A 25821-nucleotide genomic window follows, 5' to 3' on the forward strand; every position below is an offset into this window, starting at 1 on the left:
AATTTATAATATAAGCCCAATCATTTGAGTAAACAAAAATAAAATGTTAATCTGTCAGGCCAAATACAGATTGAGATGCACAGCTGCTAAAGAGTTATTAAATAAGTGGCATGTTTCATATAAAAAGGAAAAGGAATTTGGAATGTCAATATTTTCTAATTCATAAAAGATTAGTTCTCAGTTGAAAAATAATAGAATAAGACTTAGGTGGAAAGTAGTTTCCAAGTCAAATCTGTCCAGCATGGCTCTGTTCAGATAAACTGGAGGGATTTTTTCTTTTAAGGATTTTATTTTTAAGTAATCTCTACACCCAGCTTGGGGCTTACACTTACAACCCTGAGATCAAGAGTCACATGCTTTACTGACTGAGGCAGACAGGCACCCCCTAGAGGGATTTTTATTTTATTTTTTACTTTTCTAATTTATATTTTAGTTAACATTACAGTGCAATGTTGGTGATTTATCACTTACATACAACACCCTGTACTCATCACAAATGCCCTCCTTAATACCCATCACCCATCTAGCCCACCTCCCATCCTCCTCCCTCCATCAACCCTCAGTTCTCTATCTTTAAGAGTTTCTTGTGGTTTGTTTCCTTCTCTTCTCTTCCCCACACTCCACCTTCCTATCTCTTCCTCTGTTTTGTTTCTTAAATTCCACATATGAGTGAAATGATATGGTATTTGTCTTTCTCTGATTGACTTATTTCACTTAGCATAATACATTCTAGCTCAACCCACATCATTGCAAATAGCAAGATTTCATTCTTTTTGATGGCTGAGTAATATTCCATGACATATATGTCACATCTTCTTTATCCATTCATCAGTCAATGGACATTTGGACTCTCTCCATAGTTTGGCTATTGTTGATAGAGAGGTTTTTAAATAAACAGATGTTCAAGGCCTCATCTGGGAACACCAGTGCTGGGGGCTGGGACTGGGCTTGGAAGTGGACACTTTTAAGAGTCTCGAGGGTTTTATGCTTAATGATAGTAATGTTAAGTTGGCATTTCATTTTCTCTCCAAAATCAGATAAAAACAAATACGATCTTGAGGTAAACTTGGGGAAGCTGAACAGCTGAACCACCGAGTGGGAGAGGAGCTGTAAACAGGCAGGGGAGGGAGGGCTCCTAAGGGGCTATAGGAGTATACATCCTGTGCTGCAAAATGTAAACATCTTTCTTACAAGGTCAGGATGGGTTGCAACAGCCTTTTCTGCATGAAGAAAGAGTGGGTACAAATAAGCAATCTCACACCCAAGCCATTTAGACAGAAAAGAGTCAACTTGGTGGAGAAAAGGGGGGGCTTTTCCCCAAGTCTGCCACTCTCTGCTCACTGTTGGTGGGAACTGACCAAACACATGAAAGGCATAGAGCAGTGGGCCATCTTTGAGGGTTGGGGTATCTACACAGTGACCCACTTTGGAAACCAGTTTGCCATCCTCTAGCAGGGGCAACGTTAGTCACATCCTAAGTCCCAGCTGTTTATGTCCAAAGTGACTTTGGGGTAGGGGCCCAGGGGACTAGAGAGTTTCGTTGTTCTAGATAGATAACATCGTAGAGCCCGGGGACAATGAAAAGGTCGTTCTACAGAAGAATGGAGAAATTGTGTACAGCCATTAAAGTGGAATGCTGCCCAGCAGGGAGAATGACTAACAAATGTCACCATTTCCTCCAACTTGGAACATGCTCTCAAATATAATGTTGATTAGGAAAAGCAAATCACAAAATAAGATACACAGCATAAAACCGCTTCTTTGAAAGCCCAAGTATATGAGAAACAATTTAATGTGGAGGGATAAAAAAGACATTGACTATCTACGAAGAACAATAGGTGATTAGTAAGCACACATTTAAGGTTATGGTTGCCCTGCAGTGGGGGCACTATGAGGGCCCCCAGAATGGTGATAACACCCAATTTTGTAACCTGAGTGCCAGGTACATTGGTCTTTATTCTATTTGCTTCTTTATCTTAGATATACATTTTATATTTCATATATTCTCTTATGTGCCAGATATTTCCACTTTTTCAAATGGAAAAAAAAAATCTCATATTAAAGCCTTGACTAGCCCTGAGCCCTATTCACATGAACCTTCTTCAAAGAGCTGAGTCAGAAACACCTCAAAGTTATCAAAGTTATCAAAGTTATCAAAAAGGAACTGGAAAAGAATCTACACAAAAACATAACCAGGAAAAGGGAAAGAAGAGGAAAAACAAGAATGCTGAGAAAAATATTACAAGGCCAACAAAAATGAAGACCAACACTTTGTACTGACATCCAGAGACTGGTTGGTGGGATGGCTTCAAATACCTTGACAAAATGGAGTGTGGAACTGCAACCTGGTCCTGCCCCCTGGCTAGAGGTCAGGTTGTAACCAAGAATGTTCCCTGGAACTAAAGCTCTGACTTGGAAGATTTTCTTAGGGATCGCCTTGGTCTGTCCTTTATCATTGTAGCTGAACCATTTAAGCCATTTCAAATGGTGTCTATTTTTGACTCACTCAGCCCCTGTTTGCAGATCTTTCTGTGTTCTAGGTGCTGTGCCTGCTCTAGAGGCTTCGGAGGTAGAGGTGACAGTTAAATGGTGTACTGGGCATCCAAGGTCCCTCCAGCAGAGGGTCTAACTAGTCCAGGGGTCGGGGAAACTTGCCAGAGGAAATAGCATTCCAGGTGGAGCCTGAAGGCTGATTAAGAGTCAGTCATGACAGATGAAGGATGGAGGGTAGGAAGAATATTCCAGATGGGAATAAATATGCAAAGGCCGAATGGAGGCAGAGAGTGTGGAATCCTAAAGGAGAATCTTGAGCTGCAGGCCGAGCTCAAAGAGGAATGCCTTGCAGGCCCATTTAGGGAATGTGATGCTATCTTACATGAATTGGACCACACTGGCTGTTTTAAGCAAGGGAGTTACATGATCAGAGTGACTTATTTTAGAAAATTCACTCTTTTCCATTAGATCAGTGTTTGCCCCATTGACACCTTTAATCTACTTACTCTCCTACCTTCAATTATCCATCACCTTCCTCACTTCCTTCCCTACATAGCTCAGATTCCACAGGTCATCATTAGAAACACTCCCTCAGATCAACTTGCCCCTTTCTTGCCCCACTCTCTCATTGCTGGACCCACCTGGCTACACCCCACAATTCAGCCTATAACACTTTGGGGTAAGATCAAGGTATTGGCTGTATCGTATTTCCTCTGGAGGCGGTAAGGTTAGAGAATCTGTTTCTTTACCTTTTCCAGTTTCTTGAATCTTCCCTCATTCCTCGGCTTGTAGCCCTGCATCACTCCAGCCCCTGGCTTCTGTCCTTAGATCTCTTCTGATTCTCCTATCCCCCTCTTTCCCTTATGAGGACCCTTGTGATGACACGGGGCCCACCTAGATAATTCAGGATAATCTCCCCATCTTAAGATGCTTAGCTTAATCACACCCACAGAGTTCCTTTTGCTATGTAAGGTCCATGCCCAGTTTCCAGTGGTTAAGATGTGGCTGAACCATTATTCTGCCCACCACACCATCTTCTAGGACAATATATCATACTGTCTTCACTCCCCTCACACTCCCAGCTCTGTCTCCCTACCCTACCATATTTCTTTGGAAAAACAGACTCCATCAGACCAGAACTGCCTTGTCATCCCATCATCAAAACCACCCCTGCCCTGGATCCGGAGTCACACTGTCCGCTCAGCCTCCTGTCATTCTGGACACTGTGTCCCTGCTCCCATCTACAGTGAAGACATTCACTCTTGCTCTGGCTCTTCTCAGCAGACAATTCTCCGTGATCTCTTATGTTGCTGCACATTTTGCTAGGACTGACCTTTGCTCTGGATGATCTTTGCTTAGTAAACAGCCTTGGAAGATAGAGATGATATCTAACCCTGGAGCAAAGGGCAGGCGTGTGTCTTTTGCCAGCATCTACGAAACTTGGCAGGCTGACTTGTTAGCTTGCAAATAAGGTTTAACCTCAGTCTCTTCACGGTTCTCAGCGGAACCCATCTGCGCTAGCTTCTCTATGTCTTCACACCTCACTCGCTTTTCTCTACCATCCGTTCTTCCATTTCTAGTGGCTCGTTCTCATCAGTGTGTAGTTGTGCTCCAGCACATCTCTTCTCAAAACCAAAAAGAAACCCCAAACCACTCTTGCTTGACACCTCCTTGCCTTCCAACTACAAACCAACTTCTCTATTCTCTTCCCAACGAAAATTTATAAAATTACTGTCTTCTAACAACACTGTCCAGTAGACGTTTCTGGGATGGTGGACATGCTCTGTCCTGCGTTGTCTAATTTGGTAGCCACTAGCCTCATGTGACTGTTGAGCAATTGAAATGTGGCTAGTGCAACTGAGGAGTGAATTGTTAATTTCGTTTAATTTCAATTAAATTTATTATTTTTAAAACATTTATTTATTTTGAGAGAGAGAGAGAGCAGGGGAGGGGCAGAGAGAGGGAGAGACAGACTCCCAAGCAGGCTCCACACTATCAGCGAGGAGCCTGATGTGGGATTTGAGCTCATGAACCATGAGATCATGATCTGAGCCAAGATCAAGAGTCGGAGGCTTAACTGACTGAGCCACCCAGACGCCTCTCAATTAAATTTAAATAGCCACATGTGGTTAGTGGCCACCATATTGGAGAGATCTATGGTGACTCTCCATTTCACATGCTCTGTCCTTTTCCTATCTGACTTCTCAATTGTACTTGACCCACTTGACCAGTCTATCATTCTAAGGCATTTTTTCTCTGGCTTCCATGCTTTGCTCTTTTCATCCTGCTCTACCACTCTCTAACTCAATCTCTCCTTGGTTGGCTTCCTCTGATGTGTCACCTGTAAGTGTCTGAATGCCACCAGGACCCATCCTGTGCTCTCCATTCCTCTGTTTACATTTCTCCCTAGGTGATCGCATCCAGTTACCTAGTGTTTGATATTATCTACAGGCTGATAAGTCTCAAGTGTGTGTCTCCAGGCCTGTCCTTCTCACGGGGCACTGATTACTTATATCCAATTGCCTACTTTACATACCCATGTTGGTGTTCAATAAGCATCTCAAATTTAATACATCCAAAGTAGAACAATTTTATTTCCTCACAGCCTGTTCTTTCAGCTTTTCTATCCCAAGAAATGCACCCTCTCTACCCAATTGCTCAAGACAAAAACCTGGAAGTCTTTGCACAACCTTACTGTCAATACTGTGGGCTCAACCTCCAAAATATATTCATATCCGTGTCTTCTCCTTCTTCTTCTTTTTTTTTTTTTCATATCCATGTCTTCTGTCTCTACTGCTAGTACCTGACTTTAAACCCCCATCCTTGCTCCTGATTTAGGGAAATCGCCTCACCACTGTTTTCTCTTGCCCCATTCTACATATGATGCCTGCACAGCAGCCAGAAGGAGCTTCAAAGGGCAAAAATCCTCCAGTGGTTTTCTCTTACATATAAAATAGATCAGTGAGCCTGTCCACCTACTGGGAACCCTCCCACCTCTGGGTCTCCTGTTACATGAGATTCGGCACTGTCCTTATTGTTTAAACCACTCACACTTAGATTTACTGTTGCTTGAAGCACAAAACATCCTGACTGACCCAATGCTTGTTAGAGAATGGCAAATTAGTAATTAAAAGTTGGAAATGAATGAAATAACCAAAGCTAGAGAACTGATTATGAAGCCATTGTTATACAGGGGAATAGTATATAGGAGAGAAAATATGATGTCATGGGCATCTGTTTACTGATATTAAATAATGCTTATTATGTAATGTCAAATTTCAAAAACAAATTTCAATGGTATTTATATATGAATACTCATACACATAGACACATACATAGACACACCCTTTATAGTGCATATATATATTTGGTTTCAAGTGGATATAAACACATGCTATAAATGCATATGCGCATTTTACAGTGGTTATTACTAGGTAGTAGGATTATGACTTTTTGTTCTTTATAATTTTTGATATTTTTTCAAATTTTATTTAACAAAAATTTTATTTTAAAATATTTTTAATGTTTAGTTTTGAGAGAGAGAGAGAGAGAGAGAGAGAGAGAGAAAGAGTGTGAGCAGGGGAGCAGCAGAGAGAGAGAGGGAGACAGAATCTGAAGCAGGCTCCAGGCTCCCAGCCATCAGCACAGAACCCCATGTGGGGCTTGAACTCACAAACTGTGAGATCATGACCTGAGCAGAAGTCTGATGATTAATCGACCAAGCCACCCAGGTGCCCCAACAAAAAATAATTTTATAGTAAAAAACAATAAAAGGTATTTTACATGAACAATAGTATTTTAAGGGTGCAACTGGTTAAGCAGATTGCCTTATTTATTTATCCCAGCTTTATTGAGGTATAGTTGACATCCTCATGGTTATTTAGTTTCTTCCTTTACACACTAATGTTCTGGGATCAGTAAACACGCTTTGTTAAGGTGCTGTCAGGTAAACTCGAGGTGTCCTGTAGTAGAATTGCATTTCGAAATGTTCTCAGAGCATGTGGGAAGAAAGGTGTCTGCAGGGGACAAGGAGGCTGAAGGAAGCATGGAGGGGGTGGGTCCCGATTACCCTTCCTAGGCAGTAGACAGATAGTGATTTGCCTAGTCCCTCCCTCCCACTCATGACAGGAGGCCCGTGTCAGCTGCCCCATCAGGGGCCCCTGACAGGGCTCCTAGACAGGTCCCATCTGCCACAATGGTGCCGGATGTAGCCACTAGAGGGCGAGCACAATTGTTTTGAACTGCTCTCTTGACAAAGGAACAAACATAACCTGGCTTCTGTTTCATAATCGTAATACCAATCGGTTTAGCGAGTTCCTATACTATAGTGGTGCAGGTAAATGCCCACTCACTAGAATCAGGTATTAAAAAATTGCTTTCCTCTGCTCTTCAGGGACACAGTAAGGGTATTTCATCGTGACGTGACTTTGCAGTGTGTGTTTGTGGGGAGAGCATGTGCTCCCTCTCCCCGCCAGCCCCTGAGTCTGCTTAATTCTTCCGCCGTGAGTGCATGGCAGCCAGGATATGGACACTGTGCCGAGGGAAACCTGTGAGCACCTAAACAAATACAGGGAGTCTGTGTTCATGGACTGGATGATGCAGTATCACCAAGGTGGCAATTCTCTCCAAAGTGGCTATAGATTCAATGCAGTGTTTTTCAAAATCCCAGCAGGATTTCCCGCCCCCCCCCCCCCGCCAGAAATTGGCAAGCTATCCCTGAGGGCAAAAACAGCCAAAAGTATTCTGAAAAAGAACAGAATTGGAGGGCTTACATTTCCTGACTTCAAAACTTACTGTGAAGCTTCAGTAAAAAACAAACAAAAAACAGAGTGGTACTGGCATGTGGACAGACCTATATATCAATGGAACAGACTTGGGAGGCTAGAAATAAACCCCTACGTTTATGGTTAATTGGTTTTCAACAAAAATGTCAAGGCAATTCAATGGAGGAAAAGGATAGTCATTTTAACAAGTGGTGCTGGGACAAAGTAGGTTAGTGGTTGCCTGGGGATGGGGTAGGAGTGGAGAAGGACTGCATATGGGGTGATAGAATGTTCTAAATGTGGATTGTGGTGATGGTTGCTTAACTCTATAAATTAACTAAAAATCATTCAATTCACACTTAAAATGGGTGAAAGTTATAGGTGAAGGGGGGGAAGAAACCTCAGTCCAGAAGCAGGTGAGGTGAGATGTGCCAGCACCGGGCGGTGTGCCAAGGTGGGAGGGTCTGTGCTTGCTTCGTCACCCCCTTGCTGAGCCTTTCGAAGCCTCAGCCCCTTCATTTGTGTTAAAGTTTAAAAAAGTGTTTGTTTATTTATTTATTTTGATGGGGGGAAGGGAGAGGAGCAGAGAGAGAGGGAGAGAGAGCATCCCAAGCAGGCTCCACACTCCGCATGGATCTCAACTCTATTCCACGAACTGAGATCATGACCTGAGCTGAAATCAAGAGTTGGATGCTTAACTGACTGAGCCACCCAGGTGCCCCAGCAAGATATTTTATATCCTCTTCTCCTTACAAAGTTTTCCAAATGCGATGTGTATTTTACACTCACAGCACATTTCAGTTTGAACCTGCTATGTTTCAAATGCTCATCAGGTGCCTGTGGCTTCTGGCCAAGTTCGTGTAGGCTGAGGTGCCTGACGGACACAGGGCAAGATTCCGTGTGACATTGTAAAAAAGTGCATGTGTGGCCACTTTTGGAAAATACTGCTGTAAGAGTTCCTAAATTCACGTGCAACCTAAATCACAATCCATTAAGAATTATGTAGCCCATCCTGTTAAGTTCTTCCTATATCTTTCCAAAGTGCTTTTACACCACTCCCCTGTGTTGACCATCGAGGAGAGGCTGAATTATCCCCACCTTCACAGTCAGATTGCAACCTTTTGGGTCCCAGAGATCTGAGTTCTCACTCTGGTTCTGCCTCCTATAAGCTGTGTGGCCTTGTTGGGCAAGGCTGCTAATCTCCTCAGCCTCAGTTTTGTTATTTTAAAACCGTGGACGATAATGGCATCACTTTTGTAAAACAAATATTTATTGAATTCTGTTGTATGCTAGGCCTTGTTCTAGATATTTGGAGGCAGTGGTGAAAAGAAAAAAGTCCTGCCCTCATGGAGCTCACATTCCAGGGGGCTGTGTCTGCCTCCTGAGCTGTTGAGAGAATTTCAACAAAACGGTGCATGAACACAGCACTCAGCAGCTTGGTCATAAAAACTGCCTGGGAATGCAGACAGTTATTGTCATCATCATCATCATCACTATGCTGTCTTCAGTGCTCTCTCTCCTACAACAGACAAAATAAATATGTTCCCACAGACCACAATGCACAGGAAGCCCTAAGGCAGGGAACTTATGCTTCAAACTAAGAGTCTGAATCTTTCAGGACAAAGAGAAGAATTGGCTGGAAAAAAAAAAAAAAAAAAAAAGAAGAGCATTTCAAGCACATCTTCACGAGCGCTATAATCACTTAAAAACAGTTAAGTCAACCATGAAATTAACAAGGAGCAGAAATCTCTGTTCCTTCCATTCAGATCTCCATGGCCGGGCTTCACATTTACTGAGATAAATGTCTCCCATGATCACCCTGTGCCGCCGAGGAGAGTGTCCCTTCTTGGAGATAATATTCTCATTAATGCTAGACAAACAGAAGGCAGGCTTCGGCAGCAGTCCCAGCCCGAACAGTATCTGACCATGTGATGGTCTCCTTCCTGTGGAGAAGCCTGGGCTGGGGGCAAGGAGAGAGGTCTTCTCCATGTGGCTCTGCCCTGCATCCAGCCCACCTCACCCACCCTGACCGGTGCCCCTGTGCCCTGCCTCCAGCCTCTGATCTCCCAGCCCATACCATCATACCTCTACCAGAGTGGAGCCAGAGCGACCTGGGGAGTTCCACAGGAAATGCCAGCTGTTACCAAGGCGGGCAGAGAGGCGCATGCTACTCTGGGAGATGGCACACAGAGGCTGGTCGAATTCTTCTGGAGTCCAGTCAGACTGGTCAGGAAGGGGCAGGGTTGCCTTTAGGAGGCAGGCAGGATGGCCCACAGGTGGGAATGACAGGAGGGGAAGAGGATAACCCACAGAATAGGAATGGGGTGGCGCACAGGACAGGAATGCGGGGGCCCACATGTGGATCAGCCTTGCTCCATCTGGAGCAATGCCCTTAGCTCTGCGAAGCCCATCTACGTTTCCCCTTTGAGCCTTTCTCTAGGATCAAGGGAAGACTTGCCTGTCCTGGCTAGCAAGGACCCTGTTTCGCCGTCCCTAGTTTCTCCCTCCTTGATCTTGGGCTCTCAGGAAATGGGCTCAGTCATCCAAGGCGGGAGGCTTTTGCTCACGGGCATTTTCTGGATCCAGAGGTCTGTGGGGGCCACTTCCCCTGATAGGGTGGGGTTCCGTTCAATGAACGTTATCCACAGTCTTTCACTACCCGCTAAGCCCAGAGTCCTCAGGCAGGACAAGGCCTGGAGTCCTTGGTCCAGGCACTACCACCAGGCTCCTTGGGCCCACTGGCACAGAAATGAGGCTTCACGGTCTCACAGTTTTCTTTCTGGAAATCAGAGCTCCAGGAGTTGGGAGAGCCCTCAGAGACACGAGAGTGTAATATGCTCTTTCAGCACTCCAGCCTCAGGCGGGAGGTCCAGAGCAAGGTCACCAGCAGTTCAGGGCTGAAACAGAACCAAAGCATAGCACAGCCAATGCCCTCCTGGCCCCAACAGCGTCTGGTCCTATGGACAATGAGAACCATGCTGGGCCCGTCGGGTGTTTACAGGGGCTGATGCATGCTGTATGGTCAAAGCCCAGCCCCAAGCCCCCTCCTCCAGCAAGCTCCCTTGGATGCGTAACAGAACAAACACTGGATTCAGAGCCACGGGTCATGAGTTCAAGCCCTGCTCTGTCATTCATTGACCATGTAACCCTGAGGAATTAACCTCCCTGAACATCTGTAGAGTTGGATTGGAGCTGCCTCCACTACATTGGTGGTGGGTGACAAGAGGACTGCACTACCCTTTCCTGCCCCACCCTCCGCCCCTGTTCCCTACAGATTAATGACTTCACTGGGTGTTTGAAGTTGATGGGAGAGAAGTAGTACATTTAATCAGTTCTGAAATGTAGACTTTTACACCTCGACATTTCAGAAATCAGGACATGTCTCTCCATTGACAGTCTTAACTGTTGCCTAGGTGGCAACCCTGAAATTAATATTGCTTCCTGCATATGTCGCTCCCCCCAGCTTGACTGGATAACCTCAGCCCCTCAGTGTTTCCATTAACAAACCATCGAAGGACCGTTGGAGAAGAAATGAGCCCTGGCTGGTGTCTGAAACATTCTGCTGACACCTTCTGGTAAGATGGAGAAAGTACCAGCATCAAACCTTGAACAATGGGGATCAGTGGCATGGGAGAGTATCCAGAAAGAGATAGTGGGGTGTTATTTTCAGAAATGCCACAGTATCCATTCTCCTGATGGCGCAGAGGATGGCATCATGTGGAAAAACCTGGCCATTGATGTCTCAGAGTCAGAAAGGGAACATCAACACCTCTCTCTGTCTCTCTCTCACGCACATACTCATTCTCTGTCCTGGGGATACAGTACCTTCCGTGACTGGGCAGAAACTTGAGTTCTCTCCTCTTCCTTCTGCCCGCACCCCACCTCCCCAGCCTTTGTGATTGGGAAAGCAGGGAAAGCAGGGAATCCGTGTTAAGCATTGCTAAGACCCAGCAAGTGCTTTCATATGTACCTGTTCGTTGCCTCAAACCAAATCAAATCCTTTATATTTGCACTTGATTACCTTCTAATTATACCCATAATACATGAAGATTTTCTGTTATTTACAAGAATGAAATTTACAGTGCCACAAAATTCCTCCTGCATGGCCACTCCCTCCCTCCCACAAGCCAAAGCCCTCCCCAAAGATGACATTGTAATTGTTGTAGGTATCCCTGCTGACAGTGTTTTTGGTTGTTGTTGTTGTTTAATTTGCTTTTGCATAATTAGATTTCATCTGTAAGTTAACATAAATGGTTAACTATGTATTCATGCTTTTGCAATATGCTTTCTCCACTTAATATAATCTTGGGAGGACTTCTCATATTAATGCATATAGGACAACCTCATTTCTAAACTGCTGAATAGTGATAATTTATTTACACATTTCCATGTTGATAGACATTTGGGTTAGTTATTTTGTTTCATGTATTTGCATTGGCTATTATAAACAATCCTAAATAAACATCTTTGTATAGCCTACTTATGCATGTGGGCAGGAAGTGGAATTTTTTGGTCTATGTGATTATACATTTTCATTTTAGAAGACATGGCCAACTTGGCCTCCAGAATTGCTGTACCTGTTTATACCCTCATCAGTACTAAGTAGTTCCAGTATTTACAGCTTTTTCCAAGTTGATGGGTGAAAATATATATCTTGAATCTTGGGGTGGCACATGTTTTTCATGTCTTTTGGCAATTTCTATTTCCTCTTCTTTGACCTACTTGTTCAGTCCTCACACCCCTGAGTCACTGAATTTTCCTTATTGATGTCACGGGGACTGTTTTGCCTATTATAGTCTTACCTGTTAAAGATGTGGTGTGTGTTATCTTCACACTGTAATTCGTCTTCTACATTTGCATCTAGTATCTCTTATTGTAGAGGAAGTTTTTGTTTTAAATTCAATGTAGCCAAATGTATCAATCATTTATTTTACAGGTTTTGTGATTTGTGTCTTAAGAATGACTTTCCTGGGGCGCCTGGGTGGCGCAGTCGGTTAAGCGTCCGACTTCAGCCAGGTCACGATCTCGCGGTCTGTGAGTTCGAGCCCCGTGTCAGGCTCTGGGCTGATGGCTCGGAGCCTGGAGCCTGTTTCCGATTCTGTGTCTCCCTCTCTCTCTGCCCCTCCCCCGTTCATGCTCTGTCTCTCTCTGTCCCAAAAATAAATAAAAAACGTTGAAAAAAAAAAAAAAAAAAGAATGACTTTCCTACCTCAAAATATGTATTCTATCATGTTTTCTTCACTTGTAAACGTGTTTTAAAATATTTCCTTCAAATGATTCTTATAATTTTGTTGGGATAAATCATCTGGGTTTGTTTGGGTATTGGGGAGGTAGCCCCCTACCATTATTATATTACAAATGGATAGTCAATCCACTACTATTTTTTTGAATCTATATTTTTACACTCTTCTAGTTTATATACTAAATTCCTAAATGCATGAGCCAGTTTCAGGACACTACCCTCTTTCAAAATGAATATCTATTCTATATGTTTATTCTTACATATTCTTTCAATTATAATAGTTTATTACATATTTTTATATATCTCAAAGAATTTCTACCTCATGGGTTTCCTTTTTCATAACTGTCTTTACTATTCTTGCACATTTCCTCCTTCAAATATAAGAATCTGCTCATGAATTTCATTGGGAAAATCTTATATGATTGTGATTAATGCTGAATTTCAATTCTGCACTAATCTGGGGGAAAGATGACATTTGTATCATATTTAATCTTCTACTAACAGCATGGAGTATCTATTTATTCATGGAAATACATTTATAGACACTATATTTTATAATTTTCTCCATATAAGTCCTGCACATTTTTGTTTCATTTACCTCTAGCTGTGCTACAACACTGTTGCTATTATGAATGACATTTTCCCTTATATGTTACAATTCATCATTACTAATAGATAGGAGGACTTGACATAGGCAAGCAGGTCTCTCCACCTAATGGCACTTGTCCTAATTATTCTTAAAGTTTGTTAGTTCAATTTTCTAGGTAAAAAAATCACATTGTCTGAAAAAAGTGACACTGCATTTTAGGGTAAACCTTGTACTCTCTTGTCCATTTCCTCCCTTGCCGTTATAGTTTATTGGGTTTTTTTCCCACTTATTTTGATAATTCACGTTTCTCCATAAATTTCTCCATAATGTCTATGTCTTCAAAACCTTTTATTGTACATACTGGCCTACTCTGATTTATTTGATTTCTTTTATCTTCTTTAATCTTTCCTGACATTGTCTGTCTTGTTTTTTTCTCATTTTCTCCTTGTCAGTTTGATGAGGTTGTGGTACCCAAGTCACAAATGTGTATGTAGTAGAACCACCCAGCATCTGTCCAAATCAGCATTTGCTACATTCTGAAGCCCTGCTTTGGGTTTTATCAGTTACTGGTGTGAGTTTTTCACCATTGTAAGTTTTGTTTCTATTTCATTACTTTCTTTCTTCTTTTTCAATGGCTTTATTTAACTTTTCTTGGATTTATTTTGATGTTGGCATTCCTGCTCTTGAACTAAGATAGTGGTTCTTTATTTCTAATCTTTCTTTTTCTCTAATAAATGCACTTAAGGTTATAAATTTTCTTTGGATACTGCTTTGAAAGTATTTTGCAAGTTTCAAAAGTGGAATACTTTGTCATCCATTTCTCAGGGGTTGGTAATTTCTGTTGTGATGTTCTTTTAAACCCAAGAGTTATTTTAATTTTTAAAATGTTTTTATTCATTTTTGAGAGACAGAGAGAGACAGGACATGAGCAGGGGAGGGGCAGAGGGAGAGGGAGACACAGAATCCGAAGCAGGCTCCAGGCTCTGAGCTGTCAGCACTGAGCCCAATGTGGGGCTCGAACTCATGAACCATGAGATCGTGACCTGAGCTCAAGTCAGATGCTTAACCAACTGAGCCACCCAGGTCCCCCCAGCCCAAGAGTTATTTTAAAGTATTTTGTAATTTTGGGGACTACTCATTTGAAGCCAGTAAATATGGGCTACTCAAATTATACTTTTGGATTTAATACTTAGAAGTTTATACCTCAGGAAATTTTTGTTTTTTAAAAGGATTAATTCTATTGCTTATAGAAAGATTTTTAATGAAATAATCCAAAATGTCTGTGTATCTACCTATCACCCATTTTTAAAAATTGTATCTGTTGATTTTTCAGGTAAGTGCATAAAAAATCCCCACTATAAGGAGAGCTATTTTAATATTTCCTGATGTTTCCCTCCGTTTTTTTAAATAGCTTTTTTCCTAGTTTTCTTGAAATATAATTAACACACAACACTGTGTAAGTTCAAAGTGTACAGCATGGCTTGGCATACATATATTTTGCAAAATGATTACCACAATAAGTTTAGTTAGCATCCATCGCCTTCTAGAGTTACAAAAAAAGTTTCCCCTTGTGATGAGAGCTCTTAGGATTTATTCTCTTAGCAACTTTTGTATATACCACACAGCACTGTTAACTTTTGTCATCATATTGCGCATTATATGCCCAGTGTTTATTTATAAGTAGAAGTTTGTGCCTTTTGACCACCTTCACCCCATTCCCTACCCACATCCCCTGCCTCTAGCAACCATAAATCTGATCTCTTTTTCTGTAAGTTTGATTTTTTGAGATTCCACATATAAGAGAGCTCATATAGTATTTGTCTCTGTCTGTTGTCTCAAATGGCAGGTTTTCCTTCTTTTTGATCATTTCATTATATCAATCTCTTTATATTTTTTGAGATTTTATTTTTAAGTAATCTCTAGACCCCACCTGGGGCTTGAATTTATAATCCCAAGGTCAAGAGTTGCATGCTCAGGGTGCCTGGGTGGCTCAGTGGGTTAAGTGTCCAATTCTTGGTTTTGGCTCAGATTGTGATCTTGCGGTTCGTGGGTTCAAGCCCTGCATCAGGCTCTGTGCTGGCAATGTGAAGCCTGCTTGGGATTCTCTCTCCCTCTCTCTCTGTCCCTCCCTCGCTCTCTCTCTCTCTCAAAATAAATAAGTAAAAAAAACTTAAAAAAAAAATAAAGAGTTGCAAGTTCTACCTACTGAGCCAGCCATGTGTCCCTGTATCTATCCATATTATATATATGTCTCCATATCTCATATTTTCTTTATTCATTCATCCATCAATCGACACTTGGGTTGTTTCCATGTCGTGGCTATTATGAATAATGTTGTCATGAACATGGTGGGTGCAGATATATCATCGGCATAGTGACTTTGTTTCCGTCAAATATATACCCAGAAATGAAATTGCTAGATCATACGGTAGTTCTATTTTTAATTTTTTGAGGAACCTGCTTTTCATAGTGGCTGTACTAGTTCATATTTTCATGAACAGTGGATAAGAGTTCCCTTTTCTCCACATCTTTGGTAACATGTGTCTCTTCTCTCTCTTTTTTTTAATGTTTCCATGTTTATTTGTTTATTTTTTGAGAGAGAGAGAGGGAGAGAGAGAGAGAGAGGCATAGAGAGAGGGAGAGAGAGAGAATCCCAAGCAGGCACTGTGCTGTCAATGTACAGCCTCATGCGGGGCTCCATCCCATGAACTGTGACATCATGACCTGAGCCGAAATCAAGAGTTGGACATTCAACCAACTGAGCAACCCAGGCGCTCCTCTGTCTTCTCTTTTTGATGATAGCCATTCTAACAGGTGAGGTGATAATTCATGTGGTTTTGATTTACATTTCCCTGATGATTAGTGATGTTGAGCATCTCTTCATGTACCTGTAGGCCATTTGAATGTCCTCTTTGGAAAAATTTCCAGGGGTGCCTGGGTGGCTCAGTTGGTTAAGCTTCCAGCTTTGGCTTAGGTCATGATCTCATGGTTCGTGAGTTCGAGCCCCACAACGGGCCTTTTGCTGTCAACACGGAGTCTGCTTTGGATACTCTGTCTCCCTCTCTCTCTCTGCCCTTCCCCTTCTTTCGTGTGCTCTCTCTTTCTCTCTCTCAAAAATAAATATTTAAAAAATAAAAGGAAAATTTGTTTTTTTTGCCATTGAGCTTTACAAATTCTTTATATATTTTGGATTAACGCTTATCAGATATAGGATTTGCAAATATTTTCTCCCATTCAGTAGGTTGCCTTTTCATTTTGTTGACTGTTTCCTTTGCTGTGCATCAGCTTATAGGTTTGATGTAGTCCCACTTGTTTATTTTTTATTTTGTTGCTCTTACTTTAGGGGTCCTATCCAAAAAATCATTGCCATGACCCACACCAACAAGTTTTTCCTCCGTGTTTTCTTCTAGGAGTTTTGTGGGTTTAGGCCTCACAACTAAGTCTTTAATCCATTTTGAGTTAATTTTTATGAGTGGTGTAAGATAGGGATCTAGTTTCATTATATTACATGTGAGACATAACTTTATTGATACGTAATTCACATGACACAGAATTCACACATGTGAATATACAATTCAATGGTTTCATTATATTAAATCACATAAAATTTGCCGTTTTAAAGTGTACCATTCATCAATCACATTATATTAATTACATTCACAATGTTATATAACCATTACCACTATCTATTCCCAAAACCTTTTCATCATCCCAGAAAGAAACTCTGTATCCATTAAACAAAAACTCTCCATCCTCTCCCCGGCCCCTGGTAATCTTTAGTCTACTTTTAGTCTCTGGATTTGCCTATTCAGGGTGCCTGATATAGGGGAATCATACAATATTTGTACTTTTGTGTCTGGCTATTTCACTTAGTATGGTGTTTTCAAAATTCATCCATGCTATGTATCAGGGCTTCACTCCTTTGTATGGCTGGATAATATTTTATTGTATGTATATAATATATTTTGTTTGTTAATCCGTTTTTTAATGGCACTGAAGTTGTCTTTACCTTTTGGCTACCGGGAATAATGCTGCTATGAACACTGGGATACAAATATTTATTTCAGTATGGGTTCCTGTTTCTAGGTATCAATACCTAGGAGTGGAAGTGCTGACTCATATAGTAAATCCATGTTTAGCTTTTTGAGGAACTGCCAAACTGTTTCCCATAGCAGTGGCACCATTTTAACATTCTCATCAGCAATCTATAAGGGTTCCAAAACTGTGCTTTTGGTATCTAATCCAAGAAATCATTGCCACATCCAATGTCATGAAAATTTCATCTATGTTTCCTTCTGAGAGTTTTATAGTTTTAGTTCTTATTTTTAGGTCTTTGATCCATTTTTTAAAGTTTATTTATTTTTGAGAGAGAGAGAGAGAGAGAGAGCAGGAGCGGGGGAGGGGGAGGGGCAGAGAGAGAGAGGGGAACAGAGGATCAGAAGCAGGCTCTGCCTTGACAGTAGAGAGCCCGATGTGGGGCTTGAACTCACAAACCGTGAGATCATGATCTGGGCTGATGTTGGAGGTTCAACCGACTGAGCCACCTGGGGGGTCCCAGGTCTTTGATCCATTTTGAATTGATGTTGATATATGATGTTAGATGAAGGTCCAACTTCATTCTTTTGCAGGTGGATATCCAGTTTTCCCAGCACAATTTGTTGAAAAGACTATATCCTTTCCCATTGGATGGTTTTGGCACCCTTTCCAAAAATCGTTTGATCATGTATGCAAGGATTTTTTTTCTGGGCTCTCTATGTTCTTCCCTTGGTCTATATGTCTGTCTTTATGCCAATACCACATTGTTTTGATTACTGTTGATTTTGTAGTAAATTTTGAAATCAGAAACGGTGAGACCTCAAGCTTTGTTCTTCTTTTTCAAGATGTTTTGTCTATTTGTGTCTCCTGATAGTCCATATAAATTTTATGATGGATTTTTAAAATTTCTGTAAAAACCACCATTGGGATTTTGATAGAGATTACATTGATTCTTTAGATCATTTTGAATGCTATTGTCTTCTTAACAATATTAATTAAGTCTTCCAATCAGTGAACATGAGACGTCTTCTCATTTATTTAAGTCTCCTTTCAGCAACATTTTGTAGTTTTCAGTATATAAATCTTTAAGTTTCTTGGTTAAAATTATTTCTAATTATTTCACTCTTTCCAATGCTATTGTAAATGGAATTAAAAAATTCCTTTGGATTGCTTATTGCACATATATAGAAATACAACTGTTTTTTTGTGTACCAGTTTTATACTCTATAACTTGAATGAATCATTTATTTGCTCTAACAGTTTTTGTGTGTGACTTCCTTTGGGTTATCTACATATAGAGTCTGGTTCTTGCTTCAGCAGCACATAAACTACATAAAAAGTCTGCAAATAGAAACAATTTTACTTTTTTTTTTTTTTTTTCCAATTTGGGCGCTTATTTTGTCCTTTTCACGACTAATTGCTCTAACTAGAACTCTCAGTACTATGTTGAGAGCACTCTCTCAAAATAAATAAACTTAAAAAATTATTCTTGTGGCGTCTGGGTTCAGTTGGTTAAGTGTTAGACTCTTGGTGTTGGTTCAGGTCATGATCCCATGAACCGTGAGTTCAAGCCCCACGTTAGGCTCTGTGCTGACAGATTTCTGTCTCTCTCCCCCTCTTTCTGCCGCTCCCTTGCTTGAGCGGTCTCTCTCAAAAAAATAAATAAATAAACTTAAAAAAATAAAAAAAATTATTTTCACTCAGGATTTTGAAGGTACTATTCCATATAAGTTGCATATTTGTGGAAAAGAAGCTTTATGTACATTTATGTTTCTTCAGATGAAATCTTTCATTTTAAATCTCTGGAAGTTTTAGGTATCTTTATTTTTGGAAGTCTGGAATTTCACTGAGATTATCACTTAGGTGTGTGTGTGTGCGCGTTCGCATTCAGTTTTGATAAACTTAAAGAGTTGTACAACCATTGCCAGAATTCAATTCTGAACATTTCCATCACTGGAAAAGATCCTTTATGCCCATCTTCAGTAGTGTTTATTCCTATTCCCAGTCCTAGGGAATAACTTCATCTACTTTCTGTCTGTAGATTTTGTCTGTCTTTTTTGGACATTTCACAAAAGGTATGTCATATGATGTTTGGTCTTTTGCCTCTGGTTTCTTTCATTTTGCCTAATGTTTTTAAGGTTCATCTATGTTGTACCTCATTACTTTTCATTGACAAATAATATTCCTTTGTATGGATATACTACATTTGGTTTTCCAGTTGATGGACATTTGGGTTATTTCCACCTTTTGGCTACTGTGAATAATGCTGCTATAAACATTTGCATATACATCTTTGTGTGGGCATAGCTTTTCATTTCTCTTGGGTAGATACCTAGGTGTGGAATTTCTTGGGTTATATGGTAAATTTATGTTTACCTTTTAAGGAAACTGACAAAATGTTTTTCCAAAGTAGCGTCATTTAAATTTCACCAGCAATGTATGAGTGCTCTAGTTTCCCCACATTCTCATCAACAGTCGGTATGGTCAGACTTCTTTTTTTTAATGTTTATTATTATTATTTTTTTTAATTTTTGAGAGAGAGAGACAGAGACAGAGCACGAGCAGGGGAAGGGCAGAGAGAGAGGGAGACACAGAATCTGAACCAGGCTCCTGGCTCTGAGCTGTCAGCACAGAGCCAGACACAGGACTTGAACTCATGAACCGTGAGATCATGACCTGAGCTGAAGTTGGATGCTTAACCAACTGAGTCACCTAGGCGCTCCAATCAGCCTTTTTGCTTATAGCCACCCTAGTGGCTGGGAAACGATATCTTACTGTGGTTTTAATTTGCATATCCCTAAATAACTAAAGAGGCTGAATGTTTTTCCATTTGCATATCAGCCCTTCCTATATATTCTTTGATGAAATATCTCTTCAAATCTTTTGCCCATTTTAAAATTAGGTTATTTGCAGGCGCCTGTGCAGCCAAGTCATTTAAGTGTCCAACTCTTGATTTTGACTCAGGTCATGATCTCATGGCTCAGGAGTTTGAGCTCCACATGGGGCTCCACACTCTGGAGCCTGATTGGGATTCTCCCTCTCTCCTTTTCTCTCTGCCCTTCCTCCTCTCTCTCTCTCTCTCTCTCTCTCTCTCTCTCAAAAATAAATAAAGTTAAAAAAAAGAATGAATAAAACCTTCCAATTTTAAAAATAGATTGTTCGACTTTTAAAAATATTATTTACTGAGTTGTAAGTGATCTTTATATAATCCAGATACACTTTTTAAAAATCAGGTATAAGATTTAAACATATTTTCTTCTAGGCTGTGGCTTGACTTTTAATTTTCTTAATCTGTCTTTTGAAGTATAGAAGTTTCAGATTTTGTTGAAGTCTAACTTATCTATTTTATCTTTGGTTGCTTGTGCTCATATCTAAGAAACCATTGTTTAATCCAAAGTCATAATACTTACATCTGTTTTCTTCTAAAAGCTGTATAGTTTTAGCTCTTACATATAAGTTTTAGGTCTATTTTCAATTAATATTTATATATGGTTTGAGGTAGGGATCCAACTCCATTCTTTTGTATGATAAATATTCAGTTGTTCCAACACCATTTGTTGACAAGACTATTCTTTTCTCCACTGAATCATTTTGGTAACTTTCCAAAATCAATTGCTCATATATATAAGGGTTTATTTTTGGACTTTCAATTCCATTCCATTGATCTAGATATCTGTCTTTGTGCTAATATCACACAATCTTGATTACTGTAGCTTTGTAGTAAGTTTTGAAATTAGGAAGTATGAGTCTTCCAACTTTGTTCTTTTTTTTTTCTTCAATATTGTTTTAGTTATTTTGGGCTCCGTGAATTTTCATAAGAGTTTAGGATCAGCTTGTCAATTTCATCAAAGAATTCATCTGGGATTTTGATAGACATTGCTTTAATCTGTAGGTCAGTTTGGGGTGTATCGCCATCTTAATAATATTTAGTCTTCTAATCATAAACAGAATCTTTCCATTTATTTAAGTTTTCTTTAATTTATTACAATTATGCTTATAGTTTTCAGTGTACAAGTCTTACACTTCTTTTGTTAAAATTATTTATAAGTATTTTTATTATTTTTGAAACTATTGTAAGTGGAATTTGTTATGGGTCAAGTTGTATCTCCCCAAAATCCATATGTTGAAGTCCTAACCATCAGTATCCTAGAATGTGACCTGATTCAGAGTTAGTCTCTACAGAGGTAATCAAGTTAAAATGAGAATATTAAAGTGGGCCCTAATCCAGTAAAACTGATATCTTTATAAGAAGCAGAAATCAGTATGCAGATATACACAGTGAGAACACCAAGTGAAGACTGAAGTTCTGCTGCTACAAAGCAAGGAACTACCAGAAGCTAGGAGACAGACCTGGAACAGATTCTTCCCTCACAGATCCTAGAAGAATTCAATCCTTCCAACACTTTTAATATGGGACCTCTAGCTTCCAGAACTATGAAACAATAAATTTCTGCTTAAACCACCCAGTTTGTGGAATGTTGTTATGGCAGCTCTAGCAAACTAACACAGGCTTATTTTCTTAATGTTACTTTCAGGTTGTTCTTATCTGGTGTAGAGAAATACAAGTGATTTTTGTACACTGATCTTGTACCCTGCAATCTTGCTGAACTCATTTATTAGCTCTAATAATTTGTGTGTGTGTGTGTGTGTGTGTGTGTGTGTGTGTGTGTGTTCTCTAGGATTTTCTATATACTAGATTATGTTGTTTGCCAACAGGGATAGTTTTACTTCTTCATTTCCAATCTGGATGCCTTCAAGATTTGTAATTAAATATTTTTCTGGCTTTTTATTCACTCATTGTGGATACTAATTTATACTTATTCTAAAGTTTATTCTGTTTTCTCAATTAATTCTAGGTCTTTAAATGTTGGTTACCATTGGATGCATTGGCTTCCTCTTTTGTGTTTGTTTTCCTTGGGTGTGTGTGTTAAATTATAGGGACATATGGTTATGCTCATTCTTGTCTTTGCCATTTCCTGTTTACCCACATAGGAATGTTCTATTACTTCCTGCAGCGCCCCCCTCAAAGGAACATGTGTAATCCCAGCAGTCAGTTGTGAGTCCCAGTGGTGAAGCTTCCTGGAAAAGGGTTACTTGTTCTTTTGGGAGTTGGCCAGGCTCTGTCTGACCTCTGAAGCCCAAGTCACCTACTGCCTTTGTCTTGGGGCAAGTGAAGGAGGATGACAGAGGGCCTAACCCCCCCACACATTGCCCCCCCAAATCCCAAACCCTTACCCCCCAGTAGCCCAGGCCCCTCTGTTCTTGTGATTCCTTCTTTCAGAGCCTCCAACAAAACCCACCTTTTAGTCTTCTCCTGATATGATTTCCTAAAAGAGATATTTTGTTATTGTATAACTTAATGGCCACAAGGACTGAAAAACTGACCTCATTGGTTTCATCTTCTCATCTGTACCACAGACATTCCTTTCTTAGAAGGTGAACATGGAAAGAACACATTTTGGACAGCATCTGTGCATTGAGGTGCCTTCATTGTCCAAGACTGCCATCGTCACCTCACTGCAAGCAAATTTGGAAAGTGCCTGCACCATGCTGGCCTGTCTATGGCTCTGAGACCCTGACTGGTGGGTGGCCAGACTCTATGGGAATTTACAGAAGCAGAAAAGGCCAAACACCTTCCCAGCCTGGCTCCACCCCTAAAGAACTCCAGAGATTCCAACAAGTTTCATTGCCTTTGCTGGCAGTGCCCACCATGATGGATGTCCAAGCCCATGGTGGTGGCCATGTGATTGATACTCATGTTCAACTTAGAGGTGCTCATGGGTATTTCTGCTCACACATGAAGTGTCACACATAGCCTCCCTACCTCTGCTTCATGTATATGCAACCACATAGACATGCATTGCACGCCACATGCCCAAGCATGGATGTGCACACATAGGTGCACCCACACACTGTTTTATTCTTCAGATTTTATTCTTCAGTTTTACTCATTCTTTTTCTGTAGTTATCTCTGCTTCTTCTTTATCTTTTCCTATTCCTTTTCCACTCTTCCTTCATCTGTCTATCTCCTCTGTTCTACTTCTCTGTTTTCTCAGCCTCAGTTTTAGTTTTCTGTGTTATTTTACTAGCCATTAGCTATGCTGCAGGCAGAGCAGCAGAGGTCGAGAGAACAGCAATCACTCCACCATGCCAGCCCCTTTTCGTGCTTGACCCCAGAGCATGGGAGGTGAGGCTGATGCTGCTTCACTGCCCCTGACTGAGGAGGGCTGGTCATGGTAGGGAGCATACAGTAGTGTGAAAATCAGGACAAGAGACCCACTGTGGTGAGCTCACACAGCACAGACACTGCTGCCCCAGGATGAGGCCCAAGGTGCCTGCCCAGAATACCTATTCTCCCATCCCTCATCCCTTGGGCAGGGGTTTATGGGCCACCCCCATCAGAGGCTGCTGTGGTTCCAATCTCCTAGTCACCAGAGGAAGCGCCTCTGGTCCAACCTAGAAGAATGGGTGGGGTCTGGCTATGAACAACTCAAGACCAGGTAAAGCCTCACAATGGATGGGCTGGGCCTGTAGCTGGGTGGTCTGGACTCTGCCTAATCCCTGCCATTGACTTGGAGCAAGTTTCCCAACTTTTCAGGGCTTAGTCTCCTCCTTTGTAAAATGGCTGCCTATTTTCCCCACAGTTTATGAATGTAACAAGACCCGAATGGCCATCTTGTCCAACTAAGTGAACATGAATCTTTCCTTGCATTTCCCATTTTTGTGCCTGTTTTTTCTATGCATTAATTCACTCATTCATTTATTTAATGAGCATGTGCTGAGGGCATGGCACCATGCATCAAGGATGAGGCAACATTATCCAGCCCTGGTCCTTTGAAAATCCTCTTGTTTCCTCTTTCAAACACTTATTCTCCCCTCTTCTCTAGGAAGTCTTTAGCTTATGGGCCCTCCCAACCCAGAGCCCATTATCTGCTTTCTTGAAGCTGACATTCAGAAGCAGATATATCAGAAGAATGGAGAAGACTTTCTAATCATTTATAATCGGTTTAGATTAAAAACAAATATTGTTGGAGCACCTGGGTGGTTCAGTGGGTTAAGCCTCCAACTTTAGCTCAAGTCATGATCTCACGGCTTGTGAATTCAAACCCCGTGTCAGGCTCTGTGCTGACAACTCAGAGCCTGGAGACTGCTTTGGATTCTGTTTCTCCCTCTCTCTCTGCCTCTCCCCTAATTATGCTCTGTTTCTGTCTCTCTCAAAATAAATAACATTAAAAAAAACAATTATTGTTAACAGCAGCACCTACATAGGAACTTTTTATCTACATTAGGGTTTTTTTTTTTTTATATCCAAATGAGAAGAGTCATTTAATTTGTGAGGAGAGATGGAAGTTGGATTTTAACAAACACATCAATTTCCAGAAAGGAGTGCTCAACTGGTGGGAACATAACTCCCTCTGTGTGTGGCTCTCCCCTTTTTAGGGGAGAAAGGAGTGGAGAAGGGGGCATCCACACACCATTGGTGTCCTGACATATTCTGGGTCAGGAGTCTGGGAGGTGAGAGAAACAGGCAATGTGGCCTACAGGGCTCCATGCCCTTCATCTTCAAGACCAACCATACCTTTCTTCCAAGGAGGCCCAGTGTGCTATGTGGGAGACAGGGCACTGACTATACTTCCTGAGAAATGCTATCAGCATCCAAGCATTTATTACTCTCAAATGAATGTTTCCATTATTCAAACCAGTCTCCAGTCTTGGAGAGCTTGCCCTGCTGGACTAGTTTAGCACATTCTGGGGGGGTATGTGTGTGTGTTGTCAACCTCTGTTCCACTGTCATGTGCTGGGCACTTTCCTGGTGTCTTCCATGTGTTACCTTCTACTTTATCTGAAGAAGGGGACTCAGCTTATTCTACTTTACTGATGTGGCAACTGCTGCTTGCAGGGTACAAGTGGCAGTAAGTGGCAGATCTGGGATGGAAATTAGCTATGGCTGCCTCCAAGCCCTCTGGAGCCACAGCCCTTTCTGCTTCTAGTGTAGGTATCCCTGATATCTTCCTTTGCCTCTCAGTTTGGGACACCAGACCTTCCCTCCAGACTCCCATGCTCTGTGGGCTCCAAGCAATTCCCTTACTGAGAGGTACCTTGGGCTTCCAAAGAAGAGAATCAAGGGGACAGGGATGCTCACAAACTGACCTACAGCAGCATAAGAGTGAAGGAAAGGGAAGTGACTGGGGAGAAGCTATGGGGAAGATCCCCTGCACTCCACCCCCAGGATAGCAGATCCACTGTGATGCCACCATGCAGGAGCTGTTACACCTTCACAGTCCCCAGGTGGAGACCTGCTGCCAGGGACTCAGGGTCCAGAAGGAATAGGTTCAATTCACAGGTCCTCAGTATGCAGCCAGGAAGGAGGTCGTATTTACTGAGCATGTATGTTGGGCCAGACACCTTTTAGTGGAATTCCTCCCTTGGGCGGAGGAATGCTGTGAGACAGACATGATTGTCATGCCTTCATTGAGTAGGTGAAAATAGACTCTGGGAGATTGACAGTACATGATTATTTGTGCATTGTTGGCCTTCCTGCCAGACTCTTGGATTCAGGAGCAGAGACCTTCTAAGCCCAGCACCAAGCAATGACATTTGTTGTCTGACCCCCAAATCTAAATGGCCTTTGACTACCCAGAGAAGGAAGGCTATGTAGCTCAGTTGTGGTGTATTCTTTACTCCAGATTCATTGCCCC

This window comes from Panthera tigris, chromosome D2, assembly GCF_018350195.1.
Source record: "Panthera tigris isolate Pti1 chromosome D2, P.tigris_Pti1_mat1.1, whole genome shotgun sequence".
In the NCBI taxonomy this organism is placed as follows: Eukaryota; Metazoa; Chordata; class Mammalia; order Carnivora; family Felidae; genus Panthera; species Panthera tigris.